The sequence below is a fragment of the Dermacentor andersoni genome, chromosome 6, assembly GCF_023375885.2.
Source record: "Dermacentor andersoni chromosome 6, qqDerAnde1_hic_scaffold, whole genome shotgun sequence".
NCBI lineage: Eukaryota > Metazoa > Arthropoda > Arachnida > Ixodida > Ixodidae > Dermacentor > Dermacentor andersoni.
Genome location: NC_092819.1, coordinates 29,910,203 through 29,931,009, shown reverse-complemented (window position 1 = coordinate 29,931,009; position 20,807 = coordinate 29,910,203). Strand labels below are relative to the sequence as shown.

The 20,807-nt window shown below is 47.5% G+C and overlaps 1 protein-coding gene across 2 annotated transcripts in view; it reads right to left on the bottom strand.

Moving 5' to 3' along the window:
• The window catches only part of LOC126521459 (potassium voltage-gated channel protein Shaw-like), a 239,735-nt gene that overhangs the window by 152,438 nt on the left and 66,490 nt on the right, over positions 1-20,807 (bottom strand). The gene's annotated exons all lie outside the window — the stretch shown is intronic.

The window sequence follows — 20,807 nt, the reverse complement described above, 5'->3', positions numbered from 1 at the left end:
GCCACAACTCCTCCTGCATGCGCCAAGCTGATGCAATACCGTGTTCTATATTCAAAATGAGCCCTCGACTTAACATTCCCACTTATTCGGGAATCCTTTGAAGGCAGTTCAAGTGCATTAAGACTGGTTCGAGCGTAGAGGTTTCTCTGCTCACAGGCAAACACTGGGAGCTGGTCTCCTCTATAAGATTGATTGCACCACAGAGTTGACAACGGTTTTATGCGAGAAAATAAAGAAATACAACAAAAATGTCGTTGACATATATTTTCAGCAGCATTTTCTCAATGTTTTGTGCACTCCGCGAAGTTAAACTTCGCTGGGTGAGCCAATCCAGTTGCCTTCAGCGTATGTCTATGCCATATATTGCATATATCTTTTTCTTCTGTTGCAAGTTCGGCGAGCCATCTCTTTCTTTCTTTCTTTCTTTCTTTCTTTCTTTCTTTCTTTCTTTCTTTCTTTCTTTCTTTCTTTCTTTCTTTCTTTCTTTCTTTCTTTCTTTCTTTCTTTCTTTCTTTCACTATCACCTAATTTCTTTGAGCTATAAGTCTTTGAATGTTGCCTTCACCTATCACACAAGAGCGCCGCAGGCAAAGCACGCTCTACAGGACAGCCGTAAAAGCAAGGAACCAACGCTTCTGAGGTGACAGTCGAAGGGTGAAGCAGTGAAACAAACGAAAATAAAAAAAAAAGAGTGAAAGACGGCGGAAAGGAAAGCAACAAACAAACTGGCATTTCTTGCTTTATTAAGTCCTTTGTTAAGAAAAAAAAATATTCTCGCGACAAAGAATGGCGAGTGCTGAACGCAGTGCATGATGTCTTCCGTGGTACCTCCCACTGCCTTATGTTCACTTGACACCTGTCACGCACAAAGGCTGTCCGCTTGCAGTAACTAAGAAAAAGAAAGACTCGCTACGTGGCCATGTAGTGTAAGGCAGTAACAGCCGCCTCGCACACCAGCAGCCGCAATGTACCCGCCAGTGCCGAAGCTTCTGAGTCTGCCACGCCTCGAGTGCATCTCTCTGTGCCGTCCAACAATACATCGAAGGATCTGTAGCTGTGAAATACCAGAGCGAACGCCTTGGCGTCTCTCAGGTCTGCCTCTTTTTCCGACGCTTTCCATTGTGTTTCGTCTAAGGAATACAGAGAACTGCTTTCATTCTCTCATTCTTGTCTGCGCCATTTATTTTAGTTCCTGCAGGAAGAGAGAGCGAAACCTGTTTTTTTTTCTTTTTCTATCATTTGATGCGCTGTCTGTTCCATTCCTGCCTTGAGTGCTTCAGCAACTCTGCTTTCTATTTATTAAAGGAGATGAAAATAGGGCGTCAGAAGGGTTAATATCGTTCTCATATTCCGAAAGCGGGCAAACATAAACAACAAAGATATTGTGCGCGCAGGATGGAATATAGTGCCTGTTTAGGCTAATCCATCGTGTGTTCAGAAACCCCAGCAGCCTTTACAGTTTGGAGAAAACACACACAGCGCGTCAGCAATGCAAGGTTTTCTGTAATATGTAATGCCACTGCATGGGTACACTTAAAAAGAAAGCTACGATCCTAAATATGTGCAAGATACTTTTATTGGGAATACCTTATTCGTATTAGTAAAAAGAAAAAAAACTATATTTTCTCCTTTATTATTGCACAATGTACCGCACTGTCAGTTACACCTCCGCCTTGAATGCTGCAAACTCTGTGCTTTTTCTGTTGGGCGGTTACGGCCTGCTAGTCTACTTGTATAGCCAGGCATCGCAACAAAGCAGACAGAAGTAGAGCGACAAGAATACTAGCATTGCTTTCATATTTCGACAATCGAGAAAACACGAACATAATTGCGCGCTCAGGACGAAACGTAATGTCCGGAAATCGAGACTCAGTTATCGTTGTTCTGAAAGCCAAGCGACAGTTACAATCTGGAGAAGCGGACCAAGAGTCCATCGGCCATTCAAGGTTTTGCGCAATACTGCATGCTTTATTATTGGAAATGGTGAAATGAAACGGAAACCTTATGTGTCTGCAGGACGCTCATATCGAGGACACCTTAGCGTTATTACTCCCCTTATTTCTCTGCTTGCGTTTTGAGGACGAAACCACTGAATTGTGTTCCTTTTATGTTGCTCTTTGCAGTGTTCATTTTCTTAGAGATCTGAACTAGCATTATTTTCTTGTCCCGCTAACAAGTTCTTTTTTTTTTTTTTTTTGAGAATCACTCTAGCGTTGGCACGCGTAGAACTACAATATGTACGCACTGGTTCTATCAATGTTTAATTTCGCAATCGCACGCAGGGCAGAGTGAGGCGGTGGGGCAAGCAGTAACAAGGCCGTCTCGTTTTAGTGAGAATGAAACGGTAAAAAAAGTTTCGGCAGCGACGGCCATACAGAGTAAAAGTGCCGGTTGTTACGTTTTAGACGTAAATTTGAAGCGGGTAATACGAATGAAAGTTTGGCATGGGTTCGTAACAACGCACTTCTCTCTCTTCACTTAACGCTATTTTGTTTTCCCCCTCCCCCCTTTCTTTTTCCACTTTACTCTTGCGCAAAATACCATTTTCTTTCCTTTACGGGCTCGTTTCGAAAGCAAGCGTGGGGCTTAAAAGCGGCGATGAATGGTACCCCAGTGTATTAAAACAAGCTGGTTTGCTCTTCACTGATTTGTTTCTTTTTTTTTTTCGTGCTTCATCTTTTTTTTCCCCGTCATCGTCTACTGCCGACGCGCCCGTGTGCAAACGGACAGATAACTTCGCACGTGTCCCCAGAGGAACGCCGTTTCCTCCACGCTTCTGGTGATCGTAGTCCAACGCTGCTGCGTTCTCTGGCGTTATTCCCGTGAATCAGCGAAGTTCTGGAATGCCCAAAGTTGGGCCGCTTCTATACGAGAATCACCGCGAGAGCGCGACAGGAGCTGTTAACGGCATCCCCTAGGTTTTTTGCGCGATTCTCACGAAGTATTGCCAAGGAAAAGAAGGTTGCTTCCACGTTACGCTGCACGAGATTGCGGTGCCACGCGATTCCATGTGAATTTTTAAGAGTTTAATTTCTCGCCATGCACGAGACAAAAGTGGACATGCTGCTGACGCTTTGGCAACGTTCTTCTGTTTTTCTTTACCTATGCGGACTTTATACGAATGCGAACTACTTAGCTAAATCAGTTGAAAGCAACTCGCTCGAAAATTCACAGAACTTTTTTCTTTTTGTTCTCACAGCATTTACTTTTTTGAAGTCCGTTGAGCTGCCTGCCTGAGTTTGAGCATATGGAGGGATCGCGTAATTGAGCACGAAGCGCGGTAGCATTAGTTCTTAAGTGAAATAGGAGATGATATGCAGAAATGGCAAGAGATTGCTATATGTAGCGGAAACGGGGTGACAAACAAAGACTGAGACACGCACAACACAGAGCTCGTGTTGTGTGTGTCTCAGCAATCGTTTGTCGCGCTCTTTATGCGATGCCGATTAGCCCAGTGTTCCACCCTTTCTCATATTATATATTAAAAACTGAGGCAAGTAAGTAAAAATAAAAGAAAAACCTCATAGGAGACGTAACCAGCAACAGCTATCTTGAAGATGGTGACCCCACGAGGAAAATCGCGTTTTGGTGCAGGCTAGCAAAGCAGTAGCTTCTCTTGCGGTTAACCTCCTTCCCTTTCCCATTTGAATTCTCTTTTTCTGACTATCTTGCTGTAATTCCAAGCGATAGTCTGAAAGTTGTTTACGTACACCACGTAGTAATGAATTGTACCTACGTGACAACTGCGACCACGATGATGACACTTGGTGGCTACAAATACGCGGGGCACAAAGGCCTTATGGTCTCCCTTCTCCAACTCCTCCCTTTCCCCGCTGCTTCCCAACAATTATTGCCATAATATGTAGAAGGTATTAAGTGTTTAAAGGATAATGAATGAATGAATGAATGAATGAATGAATGAATGAATGAATGAATGAATGAATGAATGAATGAATGAATGAATGTTGATGCTCTGCTGGTAAGTAAGAAATAATGAAGCGAAGAAGGCCAAAAGCTAGTTAATAATAAAAATGCACGGCGCTCTGCGGCGCTTTAGGCTTCGTTAAACCACGGACAGGGCAATAAAAACGAAAGGAAGAAGGCGAAACGGTAAGACGCGCTGAATCTTACAGAGCGGGAAAGTTTACTTTTGATGCCTATGCTCAATACAAAATTACACGAACCTCATCGAGGAATGTTTGGTTTCTCGTCATCCCGTACATGACTGGAGCAGCGCAAGTTTGTGCCATGTTCGTGTAACAGCGCTTTTTCGAAGCAGTTGCATCGTGAGAAATGTACGCATGTACGCTATGCTTCCGCACAATATCAAAGATCGATGGGACACTCTTCTCAACGACAGCGTGCACACTTTTTCGATCTGGCACATACAGTGGTGAGGCAGAAATAAGTCGAGCAGGAAGTAAGTGCAAGACGAGAAACATGTTCATTTCATGGTTAAGCGCACATGACTGCATCACTCGTGTTCTTCCATTGCTGTTGCGGTTGTTGGTGGTGCAGCTGCCGCTGAGCTAGTCCGATGTTACCGGCGCCATGTTGTTGGACTAAAAGCCACTCGCGCGGCGGCACTCGGTCCTTTCCGCGAGGTAAACAGACCGAGGACGCCTGTAATATGAGAGTCGGCAATCCTGCCTTTCGTTGCCTCAGTGTTTCGCGCAGGCATCTTCCTATGTTTGTTTTTTCGACACGGTACTTTTCCTTCGGAAGACCGGATAGCCACGGGAAAATACGCTTTGCTGGTGGGCGCTGTCTCCTTGTAGGCAATATTTCTTTTTTTTTCTTACATCGTTGTTTTTTCGGGTTGCAGAGTTGCTTTGATCAGCCCATATTGTCGTTACCCACTGCGCACGTTGGGACTACGGAACAAGTAAGGCTTGCTTACGTTTAGAGAACGTAGTTGAGGCATTCAGAAAAGAAGGTGGGCATGGAGTAATTCTTTGTTGCTTGAAGGGCGTTGCAGAGTGACCAGTGCGCTTGTATGAAAATCTACGCTTGCCAGGGTTGAACACTACGCTCTGTTATACGCCGACCGTAGAGTACAATGTTTCGTATACCAGTCACAGTGACATTTTATGCGAACTTTCAATTAGGTGAACACTGTTGCGGAAGGCACTCAAAATTTCGTTTTATATATTAGGACGCGAATTTATAATCACTCATAGTTCGACACTTCTATTTTACATGATCGTGACAGAATTCAGGATCTGCTCAAGAGCCCCATAACCTCACTTCATTTTACAACCTTAGCACGGGGCGCTTGAGGTCGTGCTTAAGTCAATGTAGATTAACTCAATCGAAGCAAGATTGCTACTATCATGACATCTTGAAACACCTTGAAGCTAGCTCACTTTCAATCGTGCTTGATCGTAAGGACTGCTTGGCTCGACGTGATGGTTTTTCTCGAGAACAATCCAAGGTTGGAGCGAGCTCTCCCAGTGTTATTCACAGAGAGGAAGCTACGCTCTTTCTAGTCTTTTTTTAAAGTTTTTTAGTTACATGTTATAAGCAGATGCTGGCGCACGAATACATTACCGCTACTTATTGGCTTTCGAATATGTAGTACATACAAAACACAGTCGCAAGATAAAACATAACAATACGCAACATAGTTACAATAAAGTTGCGTTGTCACATACAAGGCAAAATAACAAGACGAGATTCTTTTCTACTTAAGTAAAAAGCGACTTAACCTCGCACCCCTGTTTCAGAGTGGGCATGGCTGCAAAATATTCCCTGCAGAGGACGCTGCTCGGCGTTTTGAAGCTCCACGACGCGCAGCATAGGCGGTTAGCTCCAATGTCTATGATTGACGTGTATTTGTCAAGCACACTCAAGGCATGGTGACTATGAGCTCTCTCAAGCGGTATCGCTTGATCTTCGGACAGCGTTATCGACTTTGTCTTCAGGTCGATGATTGCGCCGTGTTGGTTCAGGAAGTTCCATGCTGACAATGACGTCTCGTGAACACTGTTGGAGGATAACGAAGATGACAGGTGTTGCGACGCCTGTTTCTCGAACCTCGACCGGCGTTACTATTGAGTAGCGTGGCGTTGTCGGCGGGCTGCAGGCGTCCGGTAGACCCTGGCGAGCAGGCAGGGACGAGACGATTTTTAGTGCGAAACTTGCACTGTTTATTCAATGGTTGGTGAAAGATAAGAAGAAGCGAATGAATTAATTGAAAAGTACATTGCAGGGCGCCTTAAATAGACCCACTAAAATAGTAGGCGAGATCTTGCTCACGTCAACGTCACGTGACATACACTGAGTCCCCGTTGTTGCTTTGCGGCTGCTCCTTTTCTTGTGGGCGATGTTGCACGTCCCTGTCGTTGATTTGCGGCTGCTCCTTTTCTGCTGGTCGGTCAGTTCCCGGGCTTGCTTCCTCTGGTGGAAACCCGCGGGTCCGGAATGGGCGGCTGATCCTTTCTTCTAGGCGACGTTGGTTCGCGGAAAGGGCCTCCCCTAGAGTCGGACAGTTTGTGGAAAGGGTTCTCCCCTTGGTCGCACACAAAAAGGGGCCTGTAAGCACTGCGGGGCGCCCGCCAGGCCGGTAACCACGCGAGACAACCATAGCAAATTAGGAATCCATCCTCCGTTTCGATTAGGCATGGTTTTTGAGCATCCTTTTTGCCCGGGGTATTACACGCCAACCGTTAGACAGGGTAGATCCGGTCATGAACAGTAATTCTTGCCGTGCAGATTCCGGTCAGCTTTATTAGGTGTCCTCCAGCTGTACGGACTTGAGGGCCTTCCCATGCAGTCTTAGTTTTCTTCAGCTGGGCTGCAATGGCTTCACTAATCACGCAGTAGTCGGCTGCTGCGTCCACTAAGGCGGTGACTACGTGGCCATCGAGAAGCACGTCGAGGTCGGTTGTTCTTCGTCTTGCGTTGCAGTTAGTTCTTGGTGTTGGATCACGGCTGCGTCGTGTTGACCTGTGGCTGTAACGTCGCGTCGTCAGGTTTTCTTTCGCAGGCGTATTCTTTGTTTCTAGGCTTCGTCGAGATGGCAGCGTCTCGTTGATATGCCGTCGAAATAGTCTATTCGGCGTCTTTGTCGACGGTAGATGATCTTCATCAGTTCGACGAACAACAACCGCACCTCCATCGGTTGCTGCTTTTAGTTTTCCGGACATGGGCTGGCGGACCGGCCCCGGGCTGGGCCACTGTATGGTCGGCGTTACTGCGAGAGGTAACGGCCTGGTGACGTCGAAAGGCACGGTCGTCGAGGGCTCTCACTGAGTGGCGGCGAAGTGGTCTGTGATATTAAGAGAGCCTTCACCTTGCTGCGGGGCGGAGCGTCGACGGCAAACCATCGTATTCCCATTTCGCGGCTTGGGCACCGGCGGTAGGCGTGACTGGCTTCTCCGCAGTGATAACACAGTGGATGATGGTCAGGGGCGAGCCAAACGTCGGTCATCCTTGGAACGCTACGCTGGGCGACGGTCAAGCGTGCTGGCAGCGGCGGCAGTGGACGACGGAATTGCGGCGTTGCAGGGCCATGGCGCGGCCGCGGAGGGGGACCATGGCGGCGGGCGACGGCGGCGTATGTTATCGCTTATGGCTGGGGCTGGGGATAACATTTGTTAGATGGGGTAACGGGGTCCCCGATGAAAGATGGACAAGTGCACGTGTCAATACGAAAGCCTAGGGACGTCACTCCCATGTCGTCGCAAGCTGCCGTCACCGCGGCAGCTTGAGGAACAGTAATCTTTACCGGGAAACGTGTGCTGGGAGCGCTACGTGCTTCGAATTGTTATCAGGAGCGTCTTACCATCAATTATGGGGTTTGGATGCCTCCTTTGTTCTTGTTTTTTATTGAAACGTGTGCTGTTGTGGAGGTTGTATTCGTGATTCTAAAGAATGTATGCGCTGTTCGCTTCACTTTGCTGACTGCTTGAAGCGTCTGCCATACGGGGGTACGAGACACTGCTCCTGGCCCGGCACTGCCGCCGGGAACGGCCCACCTTTTTCATAACGGACGTGGACACGAAAAATGCCGATCACCAAGAGGCTGACGGTGTCGCTGTAAGAAAAAAAGTCATGCCTCATTCATAGCAAGCAAGCTTTTCATTGAGCACTAAATTGTCCAGTGGATCAGAGAGGCGCATAGACTGCTCTCGAAAGGTCACATGATGGCCGACAGGAACAATCATTTAAAGATTTTGGTGTTGAAGGGCCAACATAAAGGTAGTCGTAATACGATTTTGCGTCTAATATGAGCATACACGGATAAAGAGGCACGAATCGGAGGGCTCATAAATAATTTTGGACATCTGCACTTTTAATTCGCGCCGAAATGGGAGATCATGGCAGTGTTTCTGTTCCACTTTCATGTGACTGCAGTCGCCACTGATAGCACTTGAGATTTCCTTAGCATTAAATGTACTGCATGTTTCTTTGTTTCTGGTTTGTCTAATTCGTTTAATAAAGCCAACCTACGAACTGGAGAGAAAGGTAATGTTCAACAGAACTGCTTGTTGGCCTAGTTGGTGCTTGCTAAAAGACATGTTTTTTTGCCGCAATTTAACACACACCTTTTGTCTTCCTTTTGTGTGTGTTAAATTGCGGCAAAACACATGTCTTTTAGTAAGGTAATGCTCGCGTACCTGTAGATATAACCTACGCGATCGTGCCGAAAATTGCGTTGGATGTTTCACCGCCGCACAAAACTACTTCCGTTCAAATATATACGTGTTTAGGTGCATTAAAAAAAGAAACTTAAAGAATTATGGGGTTTTACGTGCCACAACCACTTTCTGATTATGAGGCACGCCGTAGTGAAGGACTCAGGAAATTTCGACCACCTGGGGTTCTTTAACGTGCACCTAAATCTGAGTACACGGGTGTTCTCGCATTTCGCCCCCATCTAAATGCAGCCGCCGTGGCCGGGATTCGATCCCGCCACCTCGTGCTCAGCAGCCTAACACCATAGCCACTGAGCAACCACGGCGGGTGTAAAAAAAGAAACTTAGTGCGCGCTATTGAGGGCGGTGCTCCCAGTTACGTGACCAGCATAACGCAGCGTAAAGTACTTTGCAGCCAGAAAACTATTTGAAATTGACCAAAGATGAATGGGAGTTCTTACGAAGCCGATTCAGGACGCCAGGCTAAAGGATAAGTACAGCCTTGGTACATGGGTGGCTTTCAAAAGCATTGCTGCACTTGTTGAAAGCACAGATACAGCATAACAAGCTGTGATTCTAGCGAGGCGCCTCGCTGCGTTTACTTTTTTTTACTTGTTTTATTTTACATTTTCGCATCCTTCCTCCGAATTTTTTTCAACTGTCTCGCCTTATCGCAGTGCGGCGTATCGAACGGGGTATTTATTCCGGTTAACGTCCCTGCCTTTTCTTTCGCATCCCTATCTTTCTATTCTGGTGCTTCCAGTAGAAGCGCGCCCACGCGAGACACCTCTCTTTTTAGATACAGTACCACCAAGGTGTTCAATGAATACCGACGCACGATGTACGAAGTAGCACTCAGAGAATGAACAAACAACGTTTGACTGACGCCTTATTGCACAAGTCCCTACCAAGGACGACGAAACTCGTCTGTCCAGAAGTGACCACAATCTGGACCAGAGCGGCTTACGTTTACCTGACACATGCCTAACCCGTTTTGTAACGACCTATCTGGAACTGCATTGTTAGCTGGGGAAACATTAGTGACGAGTTTCTGCGGTCGAGAAGGTTTCCGGCAGAGTAACAACGTTTGCCCCGATGTTACGAGGACAGCTCAGCGCTCACGTTACCGGTCTGCATGAGGCAGCGACAAACGAAGAAAAGTAAACAAATAAACGCAGTATTATATAGTACGAGTGAAGTAACGTGGTAAAACGAGTCTGCTGAGCAACGAACGAGTAATGAGACAAAAAAAAGAAAGGTGGAGAGACAACCTGTCTTGAAAGTACCGCGTTAGGCGCTCGGCGCTGTTGCCGTAATCGCGAAAGCGCACCTTGTTGTGCCTGTCGCAACTGCGGTACGCAAACTAGCTTTGGCACAGAGGTGCGCGCACGCCGCCCCACCGCATCGCTCGACGTCGAGTGTACCGGCGGTTCTCGTCACACGCACAGCAGGGCGCTCGTTCTGTCAGACCGGCGGAGCTCTACGCGTGCGTGCGTGCTTGCGCATATGTGCGGGCGGTTAATTGTTTCTGCGTGGGTTTCGCACTTCGGCAATTCCAGCCGGCCGGACCGAGCGGGCCTAATGTCTTTAGGCCCCCGCGGAGTGGCTGCTGCTGGCGGCGGCGGCGGCATCTACTGCGCAGAGTGAGAGATGACGATGACGCCCAGGCGAGGGGTTGAGTGTCTGCGCTTCGCCGCAGTGCGCGCGGGAGAAGTGCTCTCACAGGGGGAGATGGCGTCAGTGCGGCCTCTGTACGAACGTTCCACGCGCTTCGGGTAGACGGGACTGCAGAAACCCGTCAGTTTGCTAGCCGGGGCGTTGTAAATATGTGCTTACTTTACAAGGCGGGAGGACGCAGTGTCGTTTTCATTTGTTTGTTTCTCGTTGTCTGTCGTTTCGCTCCTCTTTCTTTTTCCCGCCCCCACCGCTACAACAGTGTCTAGTCTCAAGGTAAGCGGGTTAGTAACCCTCGTTCACCGCCTCGTCATTTCTTAAACCTAACTGTTTCGGCAATCGTCCAAGGGCTCGACTACGGAGGGGGCCTCTCTCGGCGTTCGATTCTCGGTGCAGCACGCGAATCCATGGCAACGGTCAGCGATCCGTGCTGGAGTCTTGGGACCTTAAGCTCTGGGCTATAGCGTCCTAAATACGCGCATTTGTCAGGCGGCGTTCCTGCTGTTGCTTCTTCTTTTTCTTTCCCGTTTGTCTATGAAAAGAATCCGCTTACATAAGACACAAAGGCTTTGATATCTACAGAGTAAACCGCAGGGGCGACCTCCAGCACATAAAAAAGAACGAAGTTAAATTTTTTTTGGAAAGAGAGAAATTGTATATAAATAAACTAATAAATAAATAAATAAATAAATAAATAAATAAATAAATAAATAAATAAATAAATAAATGGCAAGCGATGTTTGTCCATTCATACTGCATATGCTAACGAATATGTGTGCTGATTATGATACACCTCGAGGGAGTATTTACTGCGTTTAAAACTGCTGCACACTTGAAAGCACATCAGCCAGGACATGTAGACATTGTTCGGCCTCTTTAGGTCATGTGAAATTTATTACTTTTATTTTTTTGTTTGTATTTATCATTAATTTTTTCTTTTTTTTTTCTTTAACCCTTCTTATGTCAATTACAACCCCTAAAGTAGCTAGCCCTGCATATATACCAGGCTGACATCTTCAGCTTCCATTAAACTCTTTCGGTCTCTCTCAGACGCAGGTCATAAGTCGAAGCGCATACTTGTCACTCCAGCTCCTTCTCGTATAAGCTCTCTCTTGCCTTATAGAAATATGTCGGTGTCTGCGTTCGTTCTGTATAATGCACGGAAGAGCCGTTGCAGGGGAGTCACGGAGAGTAACTCAGTGAGACGTGCAGCACGGACTAAGTTGACGTAAGGAAATAAATATGGAGGAGCAACGCATGACAGAGGCAAAAAAAATTAAACGACAAATAACATGTTGCACGAGGTGAAAGACTAAGAAGACGGAAAAAAAAAGAGAGGCTTGGAAGAGAGAATGTCTCGAAGAAGAAGAAGAAGAAGAAGAAGAAGAAGAAGAAGAAGGTATCTCGGCAAGCAGAATGAGGAGGTTGGGGAGGATGAAGAGAAAAGGAGGGAAAGAAAACTCCTCAGGTTCACCTTGGCAGAAGGAAAAAGTATGACCTCTTCTCTGTAATCTTATTGCGTCGTCCGTAACGTCAGAGCAGGGGACGCAGGCAAAAAGCGGGCGGGCGGGCGGGAGAAATAAAAAAAAGAAAAAAGAAGCCAAGGCTGCCAAGTGTGCGCGAGAGTTTGAGGCATGCAGAGTGCTCGCATCCTAAGAAACGAACTCCGCGCGTTTCCGCGCCGTACCCCCCCCCTTTTTTTCCCCCCACTCAGTCTTCTTGTTTTGTTCGTTTCCACCCTTTCTATATTATTTTTCATTAGTTCTCGCATCTTGTTCCCTGTCCTCCTCGCAGAATCGCGGCGGAAATTGTTGATGCTCGGCCAGTCGTAGCCTGTGCGCTCGGACCTTGCTATATGGCGTCTGCGCGGAAATGCGAGGGGTGGAGGGATCGAGGTGGTGGAACGGGGTTGGCAAGGTAGGGCGAAAGGGAGAGGAGAAAAGGACGCATCGTAGGTCTCTTGTCTGCGAGGTTGTGCAGGCCAGCGCACGCCTGGCATCCAGCATGCGCGAAAGGGAGTGAGTGAAAAGAAAGGAAAATGAATAAATAAGACGTGGACACCCAACGTAGAAATGCGTGGAGCGCCTGGCTTGCATTCGCGGAGGCTGCATGAGCGCTGTGCGAGGAGCGGGCGTTCTCGCTCAGCTGGGCTGCGAAATTGCACCCCCTCCGCCCCCCTTTGTCCGGATTCGCACAGCGTCGTTTTTCCGCAGTAGCCATCTGCTGGATTCCGGAGGCGCGAAGTTCTACAGCGCGTATTAAAATCCCCATGGGTGCCTTTCTCATATTCTAATTCTTTTCTTTAGGAAGGATGGAATGCGCCCTGCAGTCGACGGAGTCATACCAGAGCGGACAAATCGGTTTGCTAATATAACGCGGAACTCGGCTTGGAGTAAAAAACTGAGGCTAACTTTATTAGAATGTCGCGAACGGGTCGATCGTGCGATATACTTAACACATTACATAGCTCAAGCAGTATGTTTTTTTTATACCGGATTTCTCGGTTCAGTGAGCCCGACTTACTACTTACTTCCTTCAAGGTATCTCACGTTCGGCGGGATAATGCCAGGCCAGTGGAAACGTACTCGTTGAATGCTTAATTTTGATGCTAGTATTATCGTGGTTCACATTAACCGAGGTGACGTATGTACCATAATGAAGGGAGTGTTCTTATCGTTGTTGTGCCCGCGTCGGTGCGCCACGGGATTCGTGAGGATGCTCGACGTTTACGTGCTTCTTTTTTTTTTTTTTTGAGTCGTGTAACAAATCGCTCTTGGGAATTTCGAATGTGAAATTCAGGTACGATATGTCCGGACTTGATTAATTCATTCATTTGAATGCCTTGCAGCTACAGAAAGCTACTGTGAAGCTACCGAAGCTTCACAGTGCGTGGCGCTTGGTCCATGGAGGATATTTCGTCGACGAACACTGGTGGCAGTTGTATTGCAGCAGGCGCGGTTTGCCTGAAGTGCGGGGCCGACCACTGTTCCCCTTATTATATTAGCACGGTTCTTCCACCAACCATCGACCAAATCGGCGTCTCTGAGAAACGCAGTCAAGAGGTGCCGAGCTCGCGTTCTGAACACTGCACAGGAACTGTATTTGAACATTTTCATAAACTCGCACGCGGGCAGAGCAACCTTGACGAAGGAGAAGTCACGACGTTCGAATCTTATTTTAGTTGTAGAAACCACGCTCAAACTGATTCTAAAGCTGATTCTCCCTCGGGAATCACCAGAACTCCACTCCGTGGAGTCGGCGACCGCACGAGACGCTGCAGTCTACGTGCCGCTTTGTCCTTTTTCTCCCCGACGCAGGCAATGATGCGGCCGCAAAAAGGCTGGAACCAAAAAAAAAGAGAGCAAAAGCGGAAAGGCTGAGCAGCAATGGTCTTCGCGAGCTATGGTGGCCGAGCGACCGACCAGCAGGGCGCGCTAGCGTGATGAGACGACGTGGGCGCGTGGAGATCCTCTGTTCTCTTTCATGCCCTCGCCCCCGGTAGTATACACTCTCCACCCCAACCCTTCCTACCCCCTTTACCTCCTTACTACACCGCGTCGCGTATCCCTATCTCTCTATCATATATTTCAGCTGTCTTTAATTAAAGCGGGATCGTGTGCTCGGAGCAGGCAGTGCGCGAGCGGCGAACGAGACCGCCGCGGCAGTTTTGGAACTGAACGAGCGCGTCTTGCGAGTTTTCTTTTTCTTTCGAGCCATTCTCGCGTTAACCCTTTTCTGCTTCCTTCCCGCATCCTTTCTTTTTTTTCCCCTTGCGTCCCTCTTTTACCCTTCATCATCCTGCAGGCCGCGCCCGCTATACACCGACATGTTCTCGCGCTGATGATGTCGTTTCTCTTGCCTCGCGCTCAATGGAAAGTTGCTTCTTTTCTAGCAATCTATTTCTTTTTCGCGGCCTGCGTAACGTGGTTTGGCGGCAAAAGCAAAGCAAGCGAGGCGTCCACGTGATGTAACCGCTTTGCGTGAGGAACCAAAGTTGAAAGACTTGTTCGCGTGCACCAAAGTTTGAGGAAATTGGAAATTATTTTGTCTTTGTTTACCTTTTTTTCTCTTTTCTTCTCGCGGAAAGGACAAGATGCAAATAAGGTGCACCACTGCGTTGCAGAATCAATCTCCCTGCTTCGGAATGACCAGCAAATGAGGGTGTGCTGGAGATGCGGGATTAGTGTGGGCGCTCTTTCCTCTTTACTCGATGTCCAAGAAAAGAACTTACACGAATCACTTTTGAAAGACATTGGGAAAGACCGGTGGTCTTTGAACGCGTTTCCGGGACAGAAGAGAGCGTGAGAAATTGAAAAAAATCATCGCGGAAAGACGAAGTTTGTGCAGACGGCATGAGTCTTCAATCAGGATTGTATGCTCCATGTGAAGTTTCAAGAAACAAACTGGTCCCGCATTGACAAGAAATTATAGCTAAGCTAGAACTGTTCGTGGGAGCAGAAGTCACCCAATCATGATGTTGCGCGCAATTTTAGTCTAGGTAGACGACCAATAATAACACAAGAGTGCGCACCAGCCGCTGGCTGTAACAAGTACGTACAGCCCCTGGTACGTAATAATCAGCACCAGTTTCAGTGCGCGGGCAGTGAAAAGTGAGAGTGCAGCTCTCGCGATCAAGTGATTCTTTACGCTTTTCCTTATATTTTTGTAATAAAGATGCGCTAAGGCCGCTGAGAACCTAATCGAGTGTAAAAGTAGAAGCCGCAATTATGTCACAGCACCTCGTGTGTGGCGTACGCAGAAAACTAAGCGAGGTCTCGGATGAGGAAGTATAACTGTGCTTCGCCGAATGTACAAGCGGCACTAGAATTTCTCACTGAAAACAAAGTAAGCCGAAACACGGTCAAGCTATCTCGCCGTGTGAGAGTTACTCTCAGCTTACCCTTGATTGTAGCTGCTCCTTTTTTCCGCCCGCGATGAAAAGTGGTAGCAATAAAACAATTAACGTAAGCAATGCAGCTTCTTGCGACTCACTGGCGCAGATTGTCGCAAAGATACCGATCAAAAAAGGCGATCTACAAAAATTTGTATTCGTATACATGAGTTTAGCTAGCCCATGTCTTTTATCCTTCTAATACATGCAGGCCGCTTCGCATTCTTCTTCGTCTTCGTTTCCTTTTTGGTATTATGTCGCGACACAACTCTCTAGAGCGCGCACCTCTTTTTGGCGTCGAATGCGAAACCTCGGCTGAAGCACAGAGCTGGTACAGAATCGGCTTTCTCATCTGGTATTTTCGCATCGCCGAATACGCACGTGGTGTGATTCCCTCACTCACACGCTCGCTTACCACCCCTCTCCCTCTACCGCCATACCCCCATTCCTTTGGCACATTCGCTACCGCCTGCTGCTCGATGCTGGGCACCTTACTGAAATGTCGTTTTCTCTTCGAGATGCGATTTCGTCTCTTCCGCATCTTCCTTCTTGTTAGGGCAGGGTGCTGCAACGACGGCGTTATACAGAGGATGTACAAACCCGTAGAAAAACGAGCAACGATCAAGCCAATAGAATAAATCAGATTCGGTTCGTCCCTCGTCACGTGGAAACGCGAGATGAAGGGTGCGAGCCGAGGAGATTGCGAGAAAATGCGATTGGCGGGCGGAAGCGCCTCTCAGGCTAGTCGAAGTTCCCAAGTTTTGTTTCCTCTCCAGCAGTTGAAGCGGGCGCTATGATCTCGCGCCTTTTGCTCTGCCATGCGTGCAAAGTGCTCGCGTTCTCGCGTCTGCGCCAGGAAGGCGTGTACTCGGAAACGGGAGAACATGACGCGAGACAGGAAAAACGAAAAGAGAGAAAATATAGAGAGAGAAATACAGCAGAACGGGCGACTTTTCTTGGATCGCGAACAGGAAGAAGACGCACGCGCGCGCTGGATAGGTGAAAAAGAAATAAAGATAGAGAAAAAAGAAAGTTGAGAAATGCTGCGCACGCTTTTGTCATTCATGTATGTAAATTCATGTCATCGCTATTCATTGCGCTTGACTGCTGCTATTCGACTCGGTGGCGGTCAACCCCTGGAACTTGCTGCGTGGAGTATTTGCTCGTTTGTTTGTTCCTTTGTTTACCGGCGTGTTTGTGCAAACTAAGATTCCTGCCGGCAAAAGCCGAGCGTCAACTTGGAAATGGAAAACGGAGGCGAATAAAACGGCGCGCGCGCGCGGCCGAGGACCTGCTTGCATGTTTTGCGCGAACTCATCGCGGTTCGCTCGCGAGAAATACTTGCGTGAACGACCGAACAACAACAACAACAACTAAAAAATATATATGTATAGATATATTTTTCTCATCCGTTGAGCCATTTCTTGGTACGCTGGTCGCGCACCTTTCGGGAATGTCGAGGTGTACGTGAACGCAAAAGAATTACAAAGGAAAACAGGGAGGCAATCGCAGTGGAAGACAAGACGACAATTTCAAACCTGGTGAGTTGGCTTTTTCCCAGTTTGCCTCGTGCGCATTTGAAATGCACATCAGCTCCTCTTATGTTGCTTTTGTCACGAGTTGTTCTATAAAGATTCATCTTGAATGCCTATCCTTTGGTGTACGTCACTTCGTTTTATGTTTCATGGCAGTCTTTTGTAATACGCTTCTGCGTACCCACTAAGGCAGCTGTTTCTTTCTTTTAATCTCTTTATGGTCGCAAAAGCTCTCCCGTACTCAGGTGAGGTACGAGTCACTACTTTAGTCGCGCATTAGATGCCCTCTCGCGGAACGGCAAGCGTGTTGGGCCATCTGGTGATGGATAACATGGCTACGTCCTCCGTAAACGCATGCACAATCAGGCACAGGTTTCAGTGGCTTCTGAGATCCGATGAAAGGGACCTGAGTGTCAATAAGGCATTGAGGAAAAGTCCAAGAGTTTGGATCAGTGCTATCACACAACGAATAGATTTCTTTAAGTTTGTCGTTTATCCCTGTGCTGTGAAGCGGGCTGTGAAGTGGAAGTTACATGTAAGATGCCTCAAAATCGCGAGCTGTACTACCCTGTCAAATTACGGTGAAGCGCCATGGAAATCATTTTGACGCTTGCGCTATGTACGCGGTATACACATAGTTATCGTCGACAGAACAAAAAGGCTTTCAACGCTGACATATGTCTGGTCCTGCGCTAGAGACCTTACCCACACACCCAGGGCGAGGCCCTTTCGTTAAACTTTAAACTTTTGTGGGAGTTGCTGGAGAATACGTACTTGACGTTTCCGGCTCTCGCTTACATACAGTGCAATTGCGCTTACAAATACACAGAACCTGTTTCAATGCCTCCTAGAAGAATTCGCTTGCAGGCTGGCTGATTCAGCATGTTTCAAAAAATTAAATTGTAGCGTCTCGATCCTGCCCAGCAGCTTACGCGGGACGACGTAATGGTGGAGCGCGGATTAATTTTTACCGCCTGGGGTTCTTTACGAGGCACGTACTTTTAAGTACACCAGCGTTTTCTTTCCCCATCGAAATGGAGCCATCTGGGCCTCGTGCTCACCGATAGAACACCGATTCCACGGAGCAAGCGCGGAGTCTTCTGCGCGTTTAGGTTAAAAGCTCGCGTGGACGACAGACTGGAGTCGCGCCACTCCGTAGGCGAAAATGCCCGTCCTCCGGTCCTATCGCTCTCGTCGCTGCAGAACCGAACAACTCTCATACATGTTTCAGAGCGCGAACATTTTGTACACGCTGAACATGTTAGCGCCATCGCATGGATGCATAAAGGGCGCTTTGTTTGTCTCATTGCTAAAGAAGATGAGCGTCAAGAGGTAAGATCGAATCGTCGATGGGCAACAAATGAAGTTTTCTTTTGTGGCGTCTTTTTGTGGCAAAGTAAGCGCGAGGTTAGATGCGAGAGACGACGAGAAAAAAGAATGACTCACCATCGCGGCCCTTCGGAAGTTGTATGTCCAGCGAAGCTGTTGAAAACCACCATTACAACTGCTGAGGGGTACGCAATGCTTTATTTAGCTTTAGCAATGCTTATGTTTAGCTTTATAGCTTTAGTACGCTACTGGTAGTAATGGCAATTTAGAGTAATGGCAGTAATGGAAGTAAATGTAATTTTGGCGGCACGCTACCGCTGGTCGTATTGCTGTTTCTCTACCCCTTTCCCGCTCCTCGTATTCACGCTGCTCCTCGGGAGCCCTAACTATGCGCTCCCTACCCGTAACGGTGCTGCAACAACAGTGAAATCAGTTGCTAGGCTAGTTCTTCTATATAGGGCGGGCTAGTTACGTCACACCCTACGACGCAAGCTGCCGTAGTCGCGGCAGCTTGCGCGTCTTTGCCGGGAAGCGTATGCGGGGAGCGCTACGTGCTTCGCATTGTTATCGGTAGCACCTCATAATCAATGATGTGGTTTGAATACTTGTTTCGTGCCTTGTTCTTTATTGAAACGAATGCTGCGCTGTATGTTGTATGCGTTATACCAAAGAATGTATGCGCTTTTCGATTCAGTCGTTGAAGAGTTTTTTTAATCGCTGATGGTATGTATTTTTTTTTTCACGAGGACGACGCTGTGAAGAATCCCGACCAACTAGAGGCTAGCAGCTTCGCTGTGAAAAGAAATGCACGAAATAAACTTTAATAAATGTCGCGTTCGAACTCTCGCGTCAGGCATCCCGATGCTCGCCAGGTGGTCACAACTATTACGCAGTTTGCAACTTTGGGTTCTCTCATCGTTATTGTGGTTTTATCTCCGCTGTCGTGTACAATATATTTTTCATAAACTCGAGGGTAAGGGTGTTATCCACACGGACTCACCAGTATCTTTAAGGGTGTAAAAATGATTACTGTATATGCTTGTAGACGACTACACTGTATTAGGCTCACGTGCTCATCTCCGGAAGAGACCAGCACCGTAGAGTGCTGCTTTAGCAGCAAGGACGAAAGCGCGGCAAGTACCGAAAGAAAGAAAGAAACAGAAAAAGAAGGCGTCAATGGGAAATGCAAGGTGGTGCAGCGAAAAAAAAATGTTTGACTTTTCTCAATATCAGACGCACGCTCGGCAACGCGGCGAGAAACCGTCGACAAATACCCGTCGACAAATAATAAGAAGAAGCCCGTTCTCAATCGTATATGCAGAAGTCACTTTTGCTTTATGCTCGATATTTTGAAGCCGAAGCGCGGCATTGCTTGGCACGTTGATAACTACACGTACCGCTCGGGAGCAGCACTTCTCTCTTCGACGCGCGTGCGAGCGCCAAGATGAGAGCGAAAGCATCGAACATGCCATCTCATGGCGAAGGAGAACGCAAAGTTGCAAAATATAGTCGCCGAATTTCTCGGCCCAAGTTTGCAGCGAAGAAAGTTTTCTTTTCCCACTCAATCTATTGGAATAAGATTTGGAGTTCGTGCCATGTGTCCCCCCCCCCCCCTCCTTTTTTTTCTTTTCGTCTTCATGAATTATCGCGTTTTTATTCAGTTCTTACATACACCTGTTTTCCTCACTGTGTGAACGAGCAGTCGAGCGTGGGCGGTTTAATATTTCTAGGAAGTTTTCGCGGTCTGTCGCCGATGCGCTAGTCGTCCACATTTCTGTGTGGGATGTACAATGGTTACGCCGCGGTTTAGTTCGCGAACATGATTATGCGCTCTCGTTTATCCAGAAGTGATTGCATATGCTCACACTCGAAGACGATAGAGAGGTTTATGCGACGTGTTTTTTTTTCTCCTTTCTTTCTCTCTGTTTCACCGAAATTCGCAGTGAGTGTGTTCGATTTTTTTTCTTTCGTTTGGTGATTAGGCAGCGTGCGCGGAATGTCAGTCCGAGAATATTTCACCAGAGGGAGCTCAGAGTTGGTAGTGCACAGACATCCCACATGCAAGCACTGACTTGAATGCAGACAACCTAGGACACCGGAGTGTGCACAGTTTGAGGAATAGCGCACACAATCGCATTGCGTACGTTAATGACCCCCTAACGCGTTGAAAAAATAATATCGGTTGCATTGCGCATACAAGCATTTTGTGTTTGCACGAGTTTTCTTTATTTGTACTCTTGGATTGTATGCTATGTAATATACTGGTCTTTGTTCGAGTATTAATGCGTTGAGAGTTTCTTTGTAAGTCCCCTGGCATTGTTTTGACAGTTATGTCGCAATGTCGTTATGTATGCGTTAGCTAGTCATCTACCACACAAGCTGCGTGCGAAAGCGGAGGTAACTATTGTTGGCAAACCGCTAGCACCTACTGTTGAAGCACTCCTTATGTTCCGTGTGCCTGCAAGCCTTGGTGCCACTCGGGTCACGTGTAGGCAGTCGTGAGGAGATTCGAAGCGAAGCAGGCGTTGCTGTCACGTAGCCGTGTGTCCGCCTCTACGGCGTTACCGTGCTTATGTGGCATTTTGTACAAGTAATATGCTTTCCTGAATAAGTCGGTCTCCTTTCTGCAACGCCTGCGACCAGTGCCTACCGTTATGACGAAGACAACACTATATACTTAACTGCACCAGCTGTTCAGGAGACAAGTCTCTTTCTCTTGTTATGTCAGAAAAAATAACT